The sequence below is a fragment of the Oncorhynchus clarkii genome, chromosome 18, assembly GCF_045791955.1.
Source record: "Oncorhynchus clarkii lewisi isolate Uvic-CL-2024 chromosome 18, UVic_Ocla_1.0, whole genome shotgun sequence".
NCBI lineage: Eukaryota > Metazoa > Chordata > Actinopteri > Salmoniformes > Salmonidae > Oncorhynchus > Oncorhynchus clarkii.
This window is the reverse complement of record NC_092164.1, coordinates 35,519,940-35,535,264: the sequence shown is the minus strand read 5'-3', so window position 1 is coordinate 35,535,264 and position 15,325 is coordinate 35,519,940. Positions and strand designations below refer to the sequence as shown.

At 41.1% G+C, this 15,325-nt stretch overlaps 1 protein-coding gene across 1 annotated transcript in view; it reads right to left on the bottom strand.

Annotated features, from left to right (window-relative positions):
* Positions 1-3,245, bottom strand: part of LOC139373392 (exostosin-1c-like) — a 72,526-nt gene extending 69,281 nt beyond the window's left edge. Inside the window, exon 1 of the mRNA XM_071113844.1 lies at positions 2,646-3,245. The gene's annotated coding sequence lies outside the window, so the exon portion shown is untranslated. The remainder of the gene's footprint in view (positions 1-2,645) is intronic.
* Positions 3,246-15,325: the final 12,080 nt, after the last annotated feature.

Below are 15,325 nucleotides of genomic sequence, written 5' to 3'. Positions count from 1 at the left end.
CAATAATATGCTAATCTCACTCCGACGCCACAAGGGCTGATTAAGCAAACACACTAGATGGGTTGGAACAACTAGAGCTGCTAGCTCTGCATCAAATCGTGCTGCTCACACAGCAGATCATGTGGGATATAAAACACAACTTATCATGCTATCTACAGGGCAATTGGTAAGGATTCAGACCCCTTGACTTTTTCCACATTTTGCTACCTTACTGCCTTGTTCTCAAATTGATTAAAATGTCCCCCCCCCCCCCCCCCCTCTCAATCTACACACAATATCCCATAATGACAAAGCAACATTTTTTTGCTTAAATTTTAGCAAATATAAGTGTTTCAACCCTTTACTCAGTACTTTGTTAAAGCCCCTTTGGCAGCCATTAAAGCCTTGAGTCTTCTTGGGTATGATGCTACAAGCTTGGCACACCTATATTTGGGAAGTTTCTCCCATTCTTCTTTGCAAATTCTCTCAAGCTCTGTCAGGTTGGATGGGGAGCGTCGCTGCACAGCTATTTTCTGGTCTCTCCAGAAATGTTCAATCGGATTCAAATCTGGGCTCTGGCTGGGCCACTCAAGGACATTCAGAGACTTGTCCCCAGTCTGAGGTCCTGAGCACTCTGGAGCAGGTTTTCATCAAGGATCTCTCTGTACTTTGCTCCATTCATCTGTCACTCGATCATGATTAGTCTCACAGTCCCTGATGCTGAAAAAATATCCCCCACAGCATGATGCTGCCACCACCATGCTTCACCGTAGGGATGGTGACAGGTTTTATCCAGACGGGACTCTTGACATTCAGGCCAAAGAGTTCAATCGTGGTTTCATCAGACCAGAGAATCTTGTTTCTCATGGTATGAGAGTCCTTTAGATGCCTTTTGGCAAACTCCAAGAAGCTGTCATGTGCCTTTTACTGAGGAGTGGATTTCCGTCTGGCCATAAAGGCCTGATTGGTGGATTGCTGTAGAGATGGGAGAAGCTTCCAGAAGGACAACCATCTCCACAGAGGAACTCTGAAGCTCTGTCCAAGTGACCATCGGGTTCTTGGTCACTTCCCTGACCAAGACCCTTCTCCTCCGATTGCGCAGTTTGGCTGAGCGGCCAGCTCTAGGAAGAGTCTTGGTGGTTCCAAACTTCTTCCATTTAAGAATGACGGAGGCCACTGTGTTCTTGGGGACACAATTTATTTAATCCATTTTAGAATAAGGCTGTAACATAACAAAATGTTGAAAAGTCAAGGGGTCTGAATACTTTCAAATGCACTGTACATGGGGCTCAAGCAGTCCCTGATGCTATAATTCAAACATTGATTCCTCCACTATGATACCTATCAAGAACCAGCCCGCCTGCAGCCATGATGTACCTCGCCCTTCACGACACAAAATAAGGTAATATATTAAGTGTGAATGATGCAATGAGTCCGACATCCTTGTCAGAGGAGCAGAGATCCGAGTCACTTTCAATCACCTATCCACATCTCTAGATACCATGGTATCACATTCAAGCTGAGTCATACAGTATAGACTAGTCCAGATTGAAAGAATCATCATGACGATTCTTTCAACGCCTTTACTAGACCACGTTCTCCTAATATGGATAAATAATAAGTAGTATCTAGAATTCTGAAAGAGAATCGAGTCTGCTGTATCCGTTTTTGGACGTACAAATGAATATATACACGTATTGATTCTTGACGAATATAACTTGAGCTTCGTTCAACTGTCATTCCCCATCAGAACCCAAAATATAAGCTTGTTTTACTCCATTGTTTGTAAACAATGTAAATGCAAACGAACACTGTATAGCTTCATGGTTCAAACTAATTTAGATATCAATCCTTGCAGTCTATTAATTTGAGTGTGGTTGCATTTCCCCATGCCCATCCCTCAGCTCGCTTTAAAGCCATTACTGTTTGGTAACAGTGAATGTGAAATCATTCCACAGGTTTAGTGTTTTGATTTCTAATTATTTATGGGGCGTCAGTTTGGACCAGGTCCCCGTCCTTGGCTGCGCTTCATCAGTCAATACCATAAATTAATTATTGTCAGGGGATATCACCATTTAAATTTGTCAACCAAATGCTTCACCACAGAATTGGCTGTGACACCTCACTTGAAATGGGGTATACTGAGCTTTATAGCTCTGTCAAGTGTATCCAATCTGAGTGTGCAAGAAAGGCATCCCGGAGGGTCCACCCTTGGAAAAACAGGGTCAACCATCATCACACCTCAAAATGTGCCAATGGCATTTCTTTGACACACACAAGGTCATGCATAATGTTGTTTTTAATAGATTTAACATGTCATTTACGAATGCCATCGTTCTATTGCAACAAATGCAAAATTACACCCATATTAGAAGACTTCTGAAGCAGAGCATTCAACCTTCATCGTATTCTACATATTTCTATCCCTCAGAAAACAGCGTAAGAGTAAAACAAAACAAAAATGTCACATACACGCAATATGTGCAGTGAAATGTGTTGTTTTACAGGGACAGCCATGGTAGTACGGCGCCCCTGGAGCAAATTAGGTTTAAGTGCCTTGCTCAAGAGTCCCGATTGATGTTTCACCTTGTCAGTTCAGGTATTCGAACCAGCGAACTCTCGGTTTCTGGCCCAACGCTCTAACCGCTAGGTTATTGTGTTGTTACCTGTACTTATTGCGGTCCTACGGGAATGACAGGCAGACAGTCTCATCCACTTTCAAAAGCAAGTATTTAGTCCTTGTCGGTAATCTTCGTGAGTTGTCAGCAATAGTTGTCATTGCTTGCTTGCTTCTGTTCTCTTGACGCTCCTCTAGCTACAGCGGCACGTTGTGTTTGCATACAAATTGAGCGTCCTTTCTAGCGGCATGAGGGTAGATCAATACATCGATGTAGTTGATGCACTGGCGCTCCTCTCGATTTACGAGCTCTGTAACATGATTGTGTTACACGACTGACACGCGCAAACATACACACCGGGCGCGTCCATAAAAATAATAATCACCACGGCGATTCCCTCCGCCTATGTCTGCGATTACAATCACAGTTTTCTCACTCTCCACAGTGGCATAATTTGGGTGTTCGCACTACCTGGAGCCACATTAAACGGCACATTTTCTCCGCAGAGAGAAAATTAGCACATTATTTCATATGATTCCCTCTCAGTGAATATTCAACGTGACAGCAGTACTTTAGCCTATATGAGACATAGACTGCAGCCTATCCCTGGGTCACGACAAGTGTCATTCCCTTTATCGGAGCGTGAGTGTGTCGAGGGCGTTGATGCAATTCGGTAGAAGCTATTGAAACAATGCATAGGGGAAATAAACAATCGAGGTGGCTATAAATAGACCAATCATTCAAATGCGCTGCCATAGGTTGGGTTCATAGGCTACTCGTAGAATATTTTAACAGTGACAGTATGAGACTGAGCCGAGCATGCACTCCGTAGGCTATGCTCGTACCCTTATGAAATTAATATTGAACAGTAGGCACAATGCCCTTGGACACTGAGCACGACATCACATGCAGAATCACCACATTTCCTATAAACACTTGTCCATATACAGTACTATGTGATTGAGAATAATCCCATTACTTCCGGAGTGCAACATGCAGTCATTGATATAGGCTGTTGAACAGACTAAATACAGACATAGTACTCCGGGTATGGGCTGCCTACATCACCAGTGCGCTCCGCCTGCTTTCTTCCGACAGAGAACTCACCCTCACCGGGGGGTCAAAATAAAGTGCAGTTCCCCTCTCAGCCGATTTCCTTTTCACTCCTCGGCCAAGCATTTGCAAATCACCTCCGCATGCACGCATACGTTATCCTGCAATACCGGATATGGATATCTGCGATATATAGTCCATTTTTAACACACACAACGTTCCAAAGACAACCCGCCCCCTGCGTTTGTGATTGGTTGTCGCGGCGCCGAGGTACCTCAGTCGCACAAAGCTGTAGGCTATTTATAGAAAATACACACATCTGGCCAGCGGTTCCGCGCAACTGGAGGACTTTGGAACCTCAGAATTACGCACACAGAACAGCTTCGACTTTGAAGTGAAACCCTAAATATCGTGACCATGGGTGTATAAGGTTATATTTGTGCAAAACATAGCTCTGAGATATTCAGCATCAAAGTTATCACATCCCAGATGTTGTAGTGAATTCTTATTTCATAACCCATTACGGTCCTCACCTTAAATGTACCTTAAGTGCAGAGCATCAAAATCCTGAGACGTTTGTAAATCCGTTGTTTAAGGGGGTGGAAACGCACCTGGGTTCAGCCATAAAAGTCTACATGGCACAGAATGTTAAACTTATTACAGACATGTAATGATTCAATAAAGATAATACCCTTCATTCTTTCTAATCACATCATCAAATATATGAATTGATGTTCATCACACTGTAACGGTTTTGACTTGAGGTTATTTTTTTATAGGGGTGCCAGGTAGGTTGTGCCTACCAGAGAAAACATTAGTTTCTCCTTTTAGTTTGGGAGGGAATGAGTCCCATCTGGTCCGTCAAGTCTACACCATTACAAAGGACTTATGTAAACGTCAGAAGGGAAATCAACTTTTCATAAACCCTTAAAACATTGAAAGAACTTCAAAAACGACTATTCTTTTGCGTGGGTTGTATTAGCAACATCAATGGATTACACACACATAATAATATAACACAATGAGTTCTGGTTCCTCCAGAAATGTCCTGTACCTCGGGCCTAAAAAGAGTCCCGCCCGGTAAAGGAGTTCAGTGAACTCAAGTGACTTTGGTCACGCAATGTTGGTCCGTTCATTCCGTGTAGCGTAAACCCAGTATTAAATCATACAATCAATATAACAATTTTACCACAGAACTTTATTTGTTAAAAGTGATAGTTCATAAAAGTGACAATTGCACTATATCCTATAGAGAACTAGCAATTTTGCTAAAGCTTAGCTCTGGATCAGTAAAATGACACATTTTCTGGTCTCTGACACCCAAAGTCAGTAAATGACTTGCTAGTTATCAGTTAAAATGTGGTATGTTTGTAATTTTGGCGAAATACTTCTATGTAAGGTTTTCGTATTTAAATAGAAAAAGACAAACGCAGCAATGTCTCTCCAGTTGGCCTTAACCATGCTCAAATGCACATGTAGCCTATGTATGTGTTTTTACCATAAAGAGCTTAAAGGAAAATTCCACCCAAGAACGATCTTCTGGTATTTGTTTCATTGGTCCATTGTTGATATAGCCCCCAAAATAGTTTGTATGTCAGAAATCAAGGTAAAATAACTTTCAAAATACCGAAATACAGCCGGTATGATGCACGTTGCCTCATATGACGCAAAACACGTAACATGTATCATACCGGCTGTATTTCTGTATTTTAAAAGTTATATATCTTGAAAACTTGATTGCTGACATGCAAAACATTTTGGGACTATATCAACAATGGATCAATGAAACAAATACCAAAATATTGTTTTGGGGTGTAGTTTTCCTTTAAGTGAGGGCCATTCTTCTGAAAAAGTGGAGAAAAAAAAAATATGATTTTGAGATGAGTAGTTTTCAAGTCCCAGATCTCAGAACTATTTCGTGACGTGTTCCTCTTTCATGACTCAATAAGTACATCACTTATATACAATCATTTTGTATTGACAACCCAGCTTTGTGTAGTTGGATTGTAAATAGAACCTTATAGCACCAAGTCCAATGGTTTTTGCGCAGATACTTTTCATTGGGATGATTTACATTTTCACATGTCTGATTAAAAAAAAAACACGAGCTGGCGCACACCCTGAATAATAGTTTGTGTGGAGGTGCTGACTAACAACAAATAAACTACCAAAATAAAGAAAGTTGCACACTCCAGGTGTAATCTCCCAGCAATTTAATGTGTATTTACCAATGTTTCGACATCTTTTGCACTCCTTTTCACATAGATTTTCACGTCTTGTTTTGCCCTTTGTACAGTGCCTTGCGAAAGTATTCGGCCCCCTTGAACTTTGCGACCTTTTGCCACATTTCAGGCTTCAAACATAAATATATAAAACTGTCTTTTTTTGTGAAGAATCAACAACAAGTGGGTCACAATCATGAAGTGGAACGACATTTATTGGATATTTCAAACTTTTTTAACAAATCAAAAACTGAAAAATTGGGCGTGCAAAATTATTCAGCCCCCTTAAGTTAATACTTTGTAGCGCCACCTTTTGCTGCGATTACAGCTGTAAGTCGCTTGGGGTATGTCTCTATCAGTTTTGCACATCGAGAGACTGACATTTTTTCCCATTCCTCCTTGCAAAACAGCTCGAGCTCAGTGAGGTTGGATGGAGAGCATTTGTGAACAGCAGTTTTCAGTTCTTTCCACAGATTCTCAATTGGATTCAGGTCTGGACTTTGACTTGGCCATTCTAACACCTGGATATGTTTATTTTTGAACCATTCCATTGTAGATTTTGCTTTATGTTTTGGATCATTGTCTTGTTGGAAGACAAATCTCCGTCCCAGTCTCAGGTCTTTTGCAGACTCCATCAGGTTTTCTTCCAGAATGGTCCTGTATTTGGCTCCATCCATCTTCCCATCAATTTTAACCATCTTCCCTGTCCCTGCTGAAGAAAAGCAGGCCCAAACCATGATGCTGCCACCACCATGTTTGACAGTGGGGATGGTATGTTCAGAGTGATGAGCTGTGTTGCTTTTACGCCAAACATAACATTTAGCATTGTTGCCAAAAAGTTCAATTTTGGTTTCATCTGATCAGAGCACCTTCTTCCACATGTTTGGTGTGTCTCCCAGGTGGCTTGTGGCAAACTTTAAACAACACTTTTTATGGATATCTTTAAGAAATGGCTTTCTTCTTGCCACTCTTCCATAAAGGCCAGATTTGTGCAATATACGACTGATTGTTGTCCTATGGACAGAGTCTCCCACCTCAGCTGTAGATCTCTGCAGTTCATCCAGAGTGATCTCCTCTTGGCTGCATCTCTGATCAGTCTTCTCCTTGTATGAGCTGAACGTTTAGAGGGACGGCCAGGTCTTGGTAGATTTGCAGTGGTCTGATACTCCTTCCATTTCAATATTATCGCTTGCACAGTGCTCCTTGGGATGTTTAAAGCTTGGGAAATCTTTTTGTATCCAAATCCGGCTTTAAACTTCTTCACAACAGTATCTCGGACCTGCCTGGTGTGTTCCTTGTTCTTCATGATGCTCTCTGCGCTTTTAACGGACCTCTGAGACTATCACAGTGCAGGTGCATTTATACGGAGACTTGATTACACACAGGTGGATTGTATTTATCATCATTAGTCATTTAGGTCAACATTGGGATCCTCACTGAACTTCTGGAGAGAGTTTGCTGCACTGAAAGTAAAGGGGCTGAATAATTTTGCACGCCCAATTTTTCAGTTTTTGATTTGTTAAAAAAGTTTGAAATATCCAATAAATGTCGTTCCACTTCATGATTGTGTCCCACTTGTTGTTGATTCTTCACAAAAAAATACAGTTTTATATCTTTATGTTTGAAGCCTGAAATGTGGCAAAAGATCGCAAAGTTCAAGGGGGCCGAATACTTTCGCAAGGCACTGTATGTTGTCTGTGCACTTTGTTGGAATTTTATTCAATTTTGCTTTGATGGGATCCACATTTGTAGTGGTTACTCCTCCTACTGAATTGCTGTGCGGTAATGTTTGCTGTTTCTTTACAGTTTCACTTTGTCTGACTCTTTGAATAGCTTTTGTCAGTGTCACGTCTGAGTCGAACTGTAGCTTTTCTGACAGCCCCTGATAGTCTATTATTCCAACAACAATTCTGTCTCTTATCAATTTTTCTTTGAGCACTCCAACGTTACCATGCTCAGCCATCTTGTGTACACCTGGGATGAATGCCTCTGCACTCTCTCCCTCATCTTGACATCTCATGTTGAATTAAGCTCTCTCAAAAATAAAATAATACTTTTAGACACAGTGCTGCTCAAAATACTCCTTTTTCTGCTTCATACTTACTTCAGAAAGTAGTCAGACCCCTTTACTTTTTCCACATTTTGTTAAGTTACAGACGTATTCTAAAATGGTTTAAACCCCCCCCCCCTCATCGATCTACACACAATACCCCATAATGACAAAGAAAAAACAAGTTTTTAGAAAATTTAGCAAATGTATTTGCCAAAGCTGCTTCAACAAAGTGCAGAGTAAAGGGTCTGAATACTTATGTAAATAAGTATGGGGAATTGTGTGTAGATTGACGAGGATTTGTATTTTTTTAAAATACGTTTTTGAATAAGGCTGTAACGTAACAAAATGTGGAAAAGGTCAAGGGGTCTGAATCATTTTTGAACGCACCATATTTTTTATCTGCATGTCCATTGATACTCCCAAAATATAATCAGCGGCATACTCCATAGCATATTTAAGAGAGTTCACCTGATATTCCTCTGGTTTTGTATTCAGCCCTGGTGCCATACGAAACCTCTCAAATCTCCTCATCCATCTTGGCCATTCTCCCGTGTTTGAGAAGTCAAAGGGGCTCTGGATGAATTATAGCTAACGTGTTTCTACATCTGCATTGCTTTCTGTTTGGGGTTTTAGGCTGGGTTTCTGTAAAAGCACTTTGTGACATCTGCTGATGTAAAAAGGGCTTTCTAAATACATTTTATTGATTCATTGATTATATGTACAACTGCCACTGCCATTTCGATCTTTGTTTTGTTTCATTCTGCTTGCCGAGACACTTTTCCTCCTCCTAGTGTTTTTTCCCTCCTCTCCTGTCCCTTCTGTACTGCTCGGTTTCCACTAGATTCCAATGCCCAAAGTCAAAATTGGAAATATCATAACATTTCATGCAAACAAAAATGAGCTTTTTGGTCTTAATTTAAGGTTAGGGTTAGGCATCTGTTCATCAGTGTGGTTAAGGTTAAAGACATGCTCTGGAGCTTTGACGATTACTAAGTCTTTTTTAAACCTCACGCTTTGGGCTGGATGTGTCAATTCGAAGCTCATAAGCATAATCTATATGCAGAATTACTGTTTCACCTTAATTAGACACAAAATCCCTAGTTTGAAGGGGACTTTTTTTCTGGATCTGTGCTAGGCCATTTTCCCTACATTTTCCACCACGTGGGCCAGCCCCCTAGCAATTCTAGTTTCAGACAATGAGCTTCAGCCCCTCTCCATCTGAGTGACAGCTCGCATCATGCACATGATTCACCCACAGCAGAGCAGAGAGAGAGAGAGAGAGTGAGAGAGAGAGAGAGAGAGAGAGAGAGAGAGAGAGAGAGAGAGAGAGAGAGAGAGATAGAGAGAGCAATGACTTCAACCAATAAGCTTCAGCACCTTGCCATATGAGTGACAGCTAGCAAGATGCACATGATGCACCCACAGCAGAGCAGAGAGAGAGCAATGTTGGGGTGCACAAATCTGCACATATGTGAGATTGTACGCAATTTTCAGGGACTGTTTTTGGCTCGTGAGCGCTACTTTCAGAACTACTGGCTAAAATGTATACACAATTATAAGAGCATCTCTTTAAGGTTACATTTAGGGTTAGGTTTCAAAGACTATTTTAAAAAGAGAAATTGTAGAACTGGGCGAGGTTTATCCATAATTATGACTTTTTGGCTATGGCAGCTAGTGACGACCGTGCTGCTCGGTGAGGGCCCGGCTTTGCCCAGCAACCAAGACTCCACACACACAGTCAGCCTGTGGACAGACACATCCTGCTGCTGGGCTTCCTCACGACTTCAGCGAGCATGTATAAAAGTGTTGTTCTTTTGCACAACATCTCTGGTTCCCCTTCGCTTGTAAATGTCCACACTCACCGAGGATGACATTAGGTTAGCTAGTTTCAGGAGATAGATTGGCAATCAACGTCATAGTTTTTACTTCTGACACCATGTGAGAATAAGGAGACACAATCACTGAGGTATAATAAGAATTGGAGACTGCGTTCAAGTTGTCCGACCGTTGTTTTCAAGGTAATCTATTTACGTTCGCATATGCCGATTTATGGACGTCTATATCCGGGTTGCATCCGGTTTCAACGGACCAATATCACATGTGTACTAGGACTCAGTGTGCACAGGGAGCTACGCGAGCAGCGACGACATCATCACATCATCCAAAGACATCGCAGACATTGGATGAAAATAAAATGTTAATATCTTTGGCTGTGAATGCTGGAGAAAAAAAAATATTTTAATAATTTTGTAATATCTTAAATAGACCGACATATAATGGGAGGACACAGGATGTAATCTTTGCTTGTCATTTATTAGGAACTGATTTACACCACTATCTATCATGGAGACCAATACTCAACTAACTATCTCTATTGCTCACAGAACGGTTACCAACCTAGGACCGGTGAAAGCGCCACCTATTGGTTAGATGAGCCAGCATCATTTATCACTCTATAACAAATTGAATGGGAGTTTTGTGCACAAAGGTGATGACTAAAGTGTCTTATTAGGAATTTTTGAATCTGACTTCTCTATGTGGCCATGTACAGAAATTGTCTTTCTGGGCCGGGCATCAGTTAAACTACAGTACCGAAGCAAACCTGTAGGAGCAGTCTAAATTGGGCTTCCAGACCGGAACCCTGGCCCCTTGGACACCGTAGTGTTAGCCATGGGCGGATTGGCCGTCTGGCAATTCTGGCAAATGCCAGAAGGGCCGGCCATATTTTATTGGGATGGGCTGGTCGAAATTGACAATAAATAATAAATATATAGACTGAACAAAAATATAAACACGGAAATTGTCTTTCTGGGCCGGGCGTCAGTTAAACTGCAGGACCGAAGCAAAACTGTAGGAGTAGTCTAACATGCAGCAATTTCAATGATTTTTCTGAGTTACTGTTCATTTAAGGAAAATAGTAAATTTGAATAAATTCATTAGGCTCTAAGTTATGGATTTCACATGACTGTGAATACACATCCAACACATCTGTTGGTCACAGAGACCCCCCCAAAAAAGGTTGGGGCTTGGATCAGAAAACCAGTCAGTATTTGGTGTGACCACCATTTGCCTCATGCACCGCGACACTTCTCCTTCGTATACAGTTGATCATGTTGTTGATTGTGGCCTGTGGAATGTTGAACTACTCCTCTTCAATGGCTGTGTGAAGTTGCTGAATATTGGCAGGAACTGGAACACTCTGTCGTACAAGTCGATCCAGATCGTCCCAAACATGCTCAATGGGTGACATGTCTGATGAGTATGCAGGCCATGGAAGAACTAGGACATTTTCAGCTTCTAGGAATTGTATACAGATCCGTGGGACATGGGGCCGTGCATTATCATGCTGAAACATGAGGTGATGGCAGCAGATGAATGGCAGGACAATGGGCCCCAGGACACACCTACTCATTCAAGGGTTTTTCTTTATTTTTTACTATTTCCTACATTGTATAATAATAGTGAAGACATAAACACTATGAAATAACACATATGGAATCAAGTAGTGACCAAAAAAGTTAAACAAATCAACATATATAGTATATTTGAGATTTTTCAAAGTAGCCATCCTTTGCCTTGATTACAGCTTTGCACACTCTTGGCATTCTCTCACCAAGCTTCATGAGATAGTCACCTGGAATGAATTTAAATTAACAGGGGTGCCTGGTTAAACGTTAATTTGTGGAATTTCTTTCCTTCTTTAATATGTTTGAGCCAATCAGTTGTGTTGTTGTTACAAGGCAGGGGTGGTGTACAGAAGATGTACCTTATTTGGTAAAATACCAAGTCCATATTATGGCAAGAACTGCTCAAATAAGCAAAGACAAACAACAGTCCATTGTTACTTTCAGATATGAAGGTCAGTCAATACGGAAAATGTCAATAACTTTTAAAGTTTCTTCAAGTGCAGTCGCAAAATCCAACTGCCATGTCTTTGTGAGACGCAGAGTAGGTGAATGGATCATCTCCGCATGTGTGGTTTCCACTATGAAGCATGGAGGAGGAGGTGCGATGGTGTGGGGGTGCTTTGCTGGTAACACTGTTAGTGATTTACTTAGAATTCAAGGCACACTTAACCAGCATGGCAACCACAACATTCTGCAGTGATACGCCATCACATCTAGTTTGCGCTTAATGGAGCTATCATTTGTTTTTCAACAGGACAATGACCCAACATACCAGACTATGTAGGGCTATTTGACCATGAATGAGAGTGATGGAGTGCTGTATCAGATGACCTGGCCTCCACAATCACCCAACCTCAACCCAGTTGAGATGGCTTGGGATGGGGTGGACCGCAGAGTGAAGGAAAAGCAGCCAACAAGTGCTCAGCATATGTGGGAACTCCTTCAAGACAGTTGGAAAAGCATTCCTCATGAAGCTGGTTGAGAGAATGCCAAGAGTGTTCAAAGCTGTCACCAAGGCAAAGAGTGGCTACTTTGAAGAATCTAAAATCTAAAATATATTTTTTCTTCTTTATCTAATAAATGTGTTTCATTCACACCTAAGTTGTTGCTGAGCTCAGTACAGGCAGTGTGGTCCCCTGGTGTTCTGGTACCAGTGCCGTGAGAAAGGATGCTAGGCTTAACAGAAGCAGCTCAGGGACGAGTGCAGTGGAGGTACGAAGAAAGCAGAGGGAGACACACAGATATACTGCCAGTTCCTTTTTATGTAATACTAATGAACACAATAATCCCAATTATGTCTACGTATTGACACACTTAAAATCTGCAAATCAGTTTCCTATAATTGTCTAATAAGTGTATTTATTCACTCACAGCTGGGATGATGCTTGAACTAGCACAGACAGTGAACCAGATAATGATGACGCTCAGGACCATCATAAAGTTGAGGAAAGAAAGCAAGCAAGCAAGAGAGGCAAGTGCCCCAGAAAAGTCAATAGAGGAGATCAAGGAGAATCACAGACAGACCAACCGAGTAACAACAGAGGTGAACAAGTAGAAGCACAGACAGATAGACAGAGTGACAACAGAGTGAATCAAGGAGAAGCACAGACAGACATTGGTAGCAAAGAAGATGCAGAAACAGACAGCAGGGAGACAACAGAATTAGAGGCACAGTTATAGTGGTGAGTTGTATCACCATACTCCATTGGTGTTTATTCATGTTGTATTTGTTTTTAACATGAGCTGGTTAAAAAGAGCTGTTTCGCTGTTACTGGTACATTAAAGATTGAGAAATGCTGTGGTGATGTGATGTAGGCTGGTGTAGCTAAAATGCCAGTGTTGAATTTCTGTCCCAGTCTGCCTCGGTGTTAGCTTGGAGCATGTTTAGTAAGATAAAACAGGATATAGTTACAGAGCAGTAATGGTACTGTAGTACATCATGCTAAAAGTTTAGCCTTTTAGATCTTAATAAGATTACATGGACATGGGTACTTGATCCTAGATCAGTACTTCTACTCTGAGATGCTGCCTTTATGAATGAGGCCCAGCAACCTGGACTTAGGAATAGACATAACATAGTATGTTTGGTTAGGAATTGCAATTCGTACAATATGCTACAGATTTGCTAAACTTATGTTATGAATTCCAATTTGTTGTTGCTAACGTTAGCTAGGTGGCTAATGCTAATATTAGCTAGGTAGCTAACATTAGCTAGGCTAGGGGTTAGGGTTAAGGCTTAAAGTGAGGGTTAGGTTAAAGGATGAAGGTTAGGGGAAAGATTAGCTAACATGCTAAATAGTTGGAAAGTAGCTAAAAAGTAGTAAGTAGCTGCTAATTAGTTAAAATGTTAAAGTTGTCAATGATGATATTCAAACACGCAACCTTTGGGTTGCTAGACGTTTGCGTTATATGCCTACCCATCCACCCCAACCAACTTTAGTTTTTTCCTTCAGTAATTGTTAAGTTCACCGTGGGGTCATGATAGAGGCGGTACCAAATGTTAGATGTATTATAATAATTGATTATGCTTATGTTGTATTAATAGAAGGGGAGGGGTTATAACACCCCTCCCTCCTTACATTTATAGGGTCCTAGACTACAGATTAACAATATATATGCATTATAATGTTAAATATTGTTCCACAGTCTTTTCTCATCTCTGCCTCTTATATAGAAACGGTCTGAGGGATGTGCGACTGTGAGGCAGAACTCTGCAGGAGAGTGAAAGAGATAAGAGACTAGTCAGACATTCCACTATAAATCAACTTGGGGAGTGGACATTTACTGCTGAGCCTTTAGATAACACTGAAACTCTTGTTTGTATAGCTGTGTATGCATGGGCTTGGTCTCATGAGTATAAGGTAATGATGTAGGCAGTGACATTACTAAGGCTGGACTTCGGGCTTAATAAAATAACTTGGAACCTTTACTATTTTGCAGAACTTACTCGGAAACATGCATGCTATGTTCCTGTTGTTAACTTCTGTCTGCATTTGCATTAACAAAGGTTTTTGATTGATTTAATTTAAGATATTGTCTGAATGCTAATTTCCCCAATGAGCCAATGATTGATAAGGAACAAACCCCAACATAACCTGCTGTCTTATGTAAACATACCGAACGTAACACACTGTATCATACTCATTTGATTGTCTCTGATTTACTTTTAGTATGTTAGATCTAGTCTATGAGACCAAGCTGGGCCCAGGAGTCTACGGGACCAAGAAACCGAACACATACTGTTGTAAAGTCTAGTTATATTTCCCCCCATAGGTATTTCATTTGGAACAATAATGATATTTTGTATAGAAACATGTCTTTCTTTTTCAGAACTGGTTAAATAATCATACTGTATCCTGCTGGTGAATCAACTTTTTAATAGGGTGGTTTGTTGCTCCAGTGCCATTCCATTCACCTTCACACTCCTGGGCCAGACTACACTCAATCATAGGACCTACTGAAGAGATGAGTCTTCAATAAAGACTTAAAGGTTGAGACCAAGTCTGCGTCACTCACATGGATAGGCAGACCATTCCATAGAAATTGAGCTCTATAGGAGAAAGCCCTGCCTGCAGCAGTTTTCTTAGATATTCTAGGGACAGTAAGGAGGCCTGCGTCTTGTGACCATGGTGTACGTGTAGGTATGTACGGCAGGACCAAATCGGAAAGATAGGTAGGAGCAAGCCCATGTAATGCTTTGTAGGTTAGCAGTAAAACCTTGAAATCAGCCCTTGCCTTAACAGGAAGCCAGTGTAGAGAGGCTAGCACTGGAGTAATATGATCAAATTTGGGGGTTCTAGTCAAGATTCTAGCAGCCGTGTTTAGCACTAACTGAAGTTTGTTTAGTGTTTAATCCGGGGACCCGGAAAGTAGAGCATTGCAGTAGTCTAAGATAGCGTAGCAGTCAAGCGTCTTTTGTCTTCATCTTGTCATGTACCGTGTATACAGTTGAAGTCAGAAGTTAACATACACCTTTTTCTTTTTTCAATTCCC